The sequence below is a fragment of the Odocoileus virginianus genome, unplaced genomic scaffold, assembly GCF_023699985.2.
Source record: "Odocoileus virginianus isolate 20LAN1187 ecotype Illinois unplaced genomic scaffold, Ovbor_1.2 Unplaced_Contig_31, whole genome shotgun sequence".
Lineage (NCBI taxonomy): Eukaryota > Metazoa > Chordata > Mammalia > Artiodactyla > Cervidae > Odocoileus > Odocoileus virginianus.
Genome location: NW_027224348.1, coordinates 209395 through 216035, shown reverse-complemented (window position 1 = coordinate 216035; position 6641 = coordinate 209395). Strand labels below are relative to the sequence as shown.

The 6641-nt window shown below is 37.3% G+C and overlaps 1 pseudogene; it reads left to right on the top strand.

Annotated features, from left to right (window-relative positions):
• The first annotated feature begins 5772 nt into the window (after positions 1 to 5772).
• Positions 5773 to 6321, top strand: LOC110140195 (leucine-rich repeat and IQ domain-containing protein 3-like; annotated as a pseudogene).
• Positions 6322 to 6641: the final 320 nt, after the last annotated feature.

The following is a 6641-nucleotide window of genomic DNA, read 5'->3' as shown; positions in this document are numbered from 1 at the left end:
TACAGATTTCTGAACTCAGTCCTAGATATTGAGAGAGTCAATTCTAGGCAGGTTGATAAGAAGTCCTGGGGTCCCCAAGAAGAAAGGGGTCTGGAATTCTCAAGGAGGAGGAAAGGACAAACATCTTTTTTCCCCTCTATATTCCTTAGGCAATCCCAAAGAATGCTCAAATTACCACACAATTGTGCTCATCTCACACACTAGTAAAGTGATGCTCAAAATTCTCCAAGACAGGCTTCAGCAATACGTGAACTGAGAATTTCCAGATGTTCAAGCTGGTTTTAGAAAAGGCAGAGGAACCAGAGATCAAATTGTCAATATTTGCTGGACCATCAAAAAGGCAAGAGAGTTCCAGAAAAATATATATTTCTGCTTTATTGACTATGCCAAAGCCTTCGACTGTGTGGATCACAATAAACTGTGGAAAATTCTGAAGGAGATGGGAATACCAGACCACCTGACCTGCCTCTTGAGAAACCTGTATGCAGGTCAGGAAGCAACAGTTAGAACTGGACATGGACCAACAGATTGGTTCCAAATAGGAAAAGGAGTATGTCAAGACTGTATATTGTCACCCTGCTTATTTAACTTATATGAAGAGTACATCATGAGAAACGCTGGACTGGAAGAAGCACAAGCTGGAATCAAGATTGCCAGGGGAAATCTCAATAACTCCAGATATGCAGATGACACCACCCTTATGGCAGAAAGTTAAGAGGAACTAAAAAGCCTCTTGATGAAAGTGAAAGAGGAGAGTGAAAAGTTGGCTTAAAGCTTAACATTCAGAAAACTAAGATCATGGCATCTGGTCCCATCACCTCATGGGAAATAGATGGGGAGACAGTGGAAACAGTGTCAGACTTTATTTTTTTTGGGCTCCCAAATCACTGCAGATGGTGACTGCAGCCATGAAATTAGAAGACGCTTACTCCTTGGAAGGAGAGTTATGACCAACCTAGATAGGATATTAAAAAACAGAGACATTACCTTGCCAATAAAGGTCCGTCTGGTCAAGGCTATGGATATGCAGTGCTCTAACATAATTTGATATATTTAGTACTGTATTATATATTTTTCATAGCCTAATATATGGTTAAGTTTCTCTCCTTCACTTTACTTCAGGCCTTGCATTTTGGCCCACACTCAGCCTGAGCCAGCATAAAGTCCTTCCTGAAAATAGTCTGATCTCAGTTAAAATATTTACTCATCTGTTATCCAGCCATGCCATCTTTTCCTCCAATTTGATCTGAATCCAGTTCTCTCTAGCCTTGTTTACTGTTCTTTATAAAAGAAAGTCTCTTTTTGCCTAACTCTTGAGAGGACCTTATGGTCACAGCATCATCCCTCTTGCCACAGTCCTTCTCCACCTATCACAGAAGTCCCCCCACAAACATTTCAATAATCTTCTTGAATAAAATGCTCTTTTTACTCAACCTGCATTTCTTTAATTTGGCAATGCAAAAAAAAAAAAAAAAAAAAGAAAAAAGAAAAAAAAAATATGTATATACATATGCTTGTTAAAGAGTTAAAGAAATGAAGCCAGCATATTGTCTGTAAACCCCAAACCCTGTTCTTCCTATAGGTGAAACTATTGAATCAGTTTTCAGTATGGAAGTTCTTTTAAAACCCATATTTAATTACTTTTTAAAGTTTATTTATTTATTTATTTTAATTGGAGGCTAATTACTTTACAATATTGTGGTGTTTTTTGCCATACATTCACATGAATCAGCCATGGGTGTATATCTGTTCCCCATATTTAATCACTTTTATGTACTGAAAAAGCCCCATTTGCAGCTGAGTATTATACGCAGCCAATGATCCAATGAATATCCATGAAAACAAAATACATTACTCCAAGAAAAGTTTTCCTGAATTGTAAATACTGGGAAGCCTCTATTACACTATTTATGTCTAACTAACATAACATTTGAGAATAGATAGTAGCTTTTTAAAGCCAAAATTCATTTCTTGATATGGTTTAAATTAAAGAAATAACTTCAGGGATATAGTGTTATTCTTCTGAAATTCCCTAGGGATTCTGTAAATAGCATTTCTGACAGTAAATGCTTTTAAATGCCCCAAGGACCCCTGAGAAGTCAGAGCACAAAATATCCAAAAATATATTAAAACCAATTTTAATACTTCAGTGTGAGAAGTATATTTTTAACTAGATACTTTAAGATATCTTCTCTGCATGCCAGCCACAAAGTGTTTACACCATCTACCGTAACCATGATTGAAAGGTGTTAAAGCAAGTGTGTGAGCAGTCAAAAATAGCTTATGATGCAAATGTTTTAAAAGAAAAATCCAACTTTATTTTCCTATGAAGAATTTATATGCAGTATTACTCTTTGTTGGAAAATACACAGAGACACTGCTTCTTTCTTTCCCCCATGTTTATGAGCATTTGTCTCTACTAGATCAAGAGCTATTTATGGGCAGAAACTAATTCTAATTTCTCTCTGTGACACATCATTGATTAGAGACTGATTAACATTTGGAACAGAAGGACAAGATATTTTATTTCTGTGTATTCATTCTCCTCTTAGTTCTCTCTTCATCTCTGTGACCTCTTATTCTTGCTTCTTTTCTTTGTAAAATGTTTCCTAGACACACTGAAGTGCTCATATAAACAAGTACTTAAAAACAAAACAAAACAAAAAAACACAAAATAAGTAATCATGCATTCATCAATGAGTAAAATATAGGATGGACTAGTACATCTAAGAATCCCTGGATGTCCCTCTCCAAAGATCCCCCTTCTGCACCTTCAGCTATAGCATTACTGTAAATTTTGCTTTATTCAAGAACCCACCTCCCAGTGCAGGAGACATGAATTGTGGGCTCAGTCCATGGGTCAGCAAGATACCCTGGAGGAAGAAATGACAACCTACTCCAATATTCTTGTCTGGAGAATCCCATGGACAGAGGAGCCTGACAGCCTACAGTCCATAGGGTTCCAAAGTGTCAGACACGACTGAAGCGACTTAGCACATAACGTTACCATAAATTTTGTATTATTCATTGTTTTTCTTCATAGTCCTTTCACATATAAATGGATCCTTTAACCGTATATTGTTTTGTTTTGCTTACTTTTGCAGTTTCATAAATAAAATGATACTGTATTTATGTTATTTTGTTGGGCTTCCCCAATAGCTTAGCAGGTAAAGAAAAGTCAAGTGAAAGTCACTCAGCCATGTCTGACTCTTTGTGACCCCATGGAATATACAGTCCATGGAATTCTCCAGGCCAGAATACTGGAGTGGGTAGCCTTTCCCTTCTCCAGTAGATCTTCCAGACTGAGAAATTGAACCAAGGTATCATGCATTGTAGGCAGATTCTTTACCAACTGAGTTATAAGGGAAGCAAGTAAAGGATTCACCTGCAATACAGGAGATGCAGGAGATGTGAGTTCAGTCCCTGGTTAGGGAAGATCCCTGGAGGAGGAAATGGCAATGCACGCCAGTGCTCTTGCCTGAAAAAGCTCATGGACAGAGGAGCCTGGTGAGCTACACTCATGGGGTTGCAAAGAGTCAGACACTACTGAGGCAACTTAGCATGGCACAGCACAGAAAAATATCTACTTCTGTGTCCTTGACTAAGCCTTTGACTGTGTGAATCCCCAAAAAACTGGAAAATTCTTGAAGAGATGGGAGTACCAGACCATCTTACCTGTCTCCTGAGAAACCTGTGTGCAGGTCAAGAAGCAACAGTTAGAACAGGACATGAACAACTGACTGGTTCAAAATTGGGAAAGGAATACATCAAGGCTGTATATTGTCACCCTGCTTATTTAACTTCTATGCAGAGTACATCATGTGAAATGCCAGGCTGGATGAAGCTCAAGCTGGAATCAAGATTGTTGGGGGAAAATCAACAACCTCAGATATGCAGATGATACCACTCTAATGACAGAAAGTGAAGAGGAACTAAAAAGCCTCTTGATGAGGGTGAAAGAGGAGAATGAAAAAGCTGACTTGAAACTCAACATTCAAAAAACTAAGATCATGGCATCCAATCTCATCACTTTATGGCAAAGAGAGGGGAAAACTTGGAAGCAGTGACAGACTTTATTTTGTTGAGCTCCAAAATCACTGCAGATGGTGACTGCAGCTATGAAATTAAAAGGTGCTCCTTGGAAGGAAAGCTGTGATGAAACTAGACAGCATATTAAAAAGCAGAGACTTCACTTTGTCAAGAAAGGTCCATATAGTCAAACCTATGCTTTTTCCAATAGTCATGCATTTATGTGAGAGATGGACTATAAAGAAGGCTGAGTGCCACAGAATTGATGTTTTTGAATTTTGGTGCTAGAAGAGACTCTTTAGAGCCTCTCAGACAGGAAGAAGATCAAGCCAGTCAATCCTAAAGGAAATTTGTCCTGAATATTCATTGGAAGGACTGAAGTTGAAGTGAAGTGAAGTGAAAGTCTCTCAGTCTGGTCCGATTCTTTGTGACCCCATGGAATTACAGTCCATGGTATTCTCCAGACCAGAATACTGGAGTGGGTAGCCTTTCCCTTCTCCAGGGGATCTTCCCAATCCAGGGATCAAACACTGCAGGCAGATTCTTTACCAGCTGAGCCACAAGGAAAACCCCAAGAATACTGGAGTGGGTAGCCTATCCCTTCTCCAATGGATCTTTTCAACCCAGGAATTGAACAGGGGTTTCCTGCATTTCATGTGGATTCTTTACCAACTGAACTATCATGGAAGCCATTGAAGCTGAAGCTCAAGTGCTTTGGCTACAAGATGCAAAGAGCCAACTCATTGGAAAAGACCCTGATGCTGGAAAAGATTGAAGGCAAAAGGAGAAGTGGATGCCACAAGATGAGATGGCTATATAACATCACTGGCTTAATGAACATGAATTTGAGGAAACTCCAGGAGAGAGTGGACCACAGAGGAGCCTGGTGTGCTATAGTCCATGAAGTCACAGAGTTAGACATGATTTAGCAACTGAACAACAACATCAACAACAAACCAAATAAACACAGTGCTATAGAAAAAGATCATGGTAAGATGGATGTGCCCAGAAACTGAATGAGTACAATTTTAAATATGGTGGTCAGCTTCCTCAGCAACAGCAACAATAACAACAAAATATGGTGGTCAATGTGCATTGCATTAAGACGGAATTATTTAACAATGATTTAAAGAAACTAAATAAATTTCATAAGGATACCCAACAGGGAAATTTTCCAGTTACAGTAAATAGTCAGGTAAGTATCCTAGTGGACAGTGTGTACCTGATGACATATTGAAGGAAAAACAAAGATGTGAATATGGTTAGAGGTAAAGTGAAAAAAGGAGAGAGGAGTAATAGGTGGGTTATGAGAGCTAATAAGACTTTGGCATTTACTCTGACTGATATGATTAGCAATTACACAGTTTCTCTGGAAATGTAACATGATCTGACATGTTTTTAAAATACTATTCAGGTCGCTATGTAGACAACAGAATGTAGTGAGTTAAAAGAAGAAGTTTTAAGACCAGTTAGTGCTAAACTACGAAGAGTCAATTAGAAAGAAAATATACACATAAATTATTAATGTTAATAATCCTTTGGCTGATAATTTGTTGGAAATATAAACTTTCTGGTTGTCACTTTATTTTTTATTATGTTATTTTAAATTTAAGACTCAATTTAGGCCCCATTACCTTAACAATGGTCTCTGAAATGGATATGGCCATATAGTGATTTGTTGTACAGTGCAGGGTCTGGGACCCTATTTCCCAGGTCATAAGGTCTTGCAGCACAGTAGACCTGATGTTTCATGGAACAATCATAGAAGAGCAAACCAATCACAGGGAATGGATTCACTATAATGAAAATATAATAGAAGATTAAAAAGATCATTTCTGTGAAGTTTCAGTGGCCTTCATACAAAAATCTATGGAAAGTCTTCAATCTTGTATCTCTCTTAGAGTATGCATCTTCTCAAACAGGTATTCATCCACTTCAAAGTTGTATAAAATTAATAAAACTTAATCTTCATGGAAATCAGGTAACAGTCTACCAGGTACCAAATTTTTGGGTCGATAGAAGAAACTAGCCTTTCTCTATCTACATGATAGTGGGTTTCCAGAGTTAAAGAACATACATATGCTATTTACCTGTCCAAGCCTCATTGTCCTCACTATGTTTGATTGTCCAGTAAGCCTTAAAAAAGGATATAGACATGTTCTTGTCAACAGTATATGGACTCTGAAAGCATTGGATCATCATGTGATTTCTGATGAAGAAATAATTCAAAACTGGCATCTTCCTGAAATATTCAAAACCAACTTTAATTTCTGCTCTGCTTTGACAAAGTAAAAGACCATTATATAGTCCAGTTTTTTTTTTTTTTTTAAATGTGACTGCTCATTAGAAACACATCTGGAGCTTTGGAGAAAAAAAGCATTTGGGCATTTCTTTTTGTTTTTCTTTCTTTTTTTTTTTTTTTTCAACAGTATTAACTTTATTCAAATTTGAGATTTGTTGCCAGGAGAGTTCTGACATAAATCTGGATTTTTAAAAAGTGATTACAGTTTTTCTATTAAATGGTAGTTTTAGTGAAAAAAAAGGCTCAATTTAACTAAATTTTCTTTTATGATTAGCCCTATTTTTGTCTCATTTATGAAACCTTCTTCATT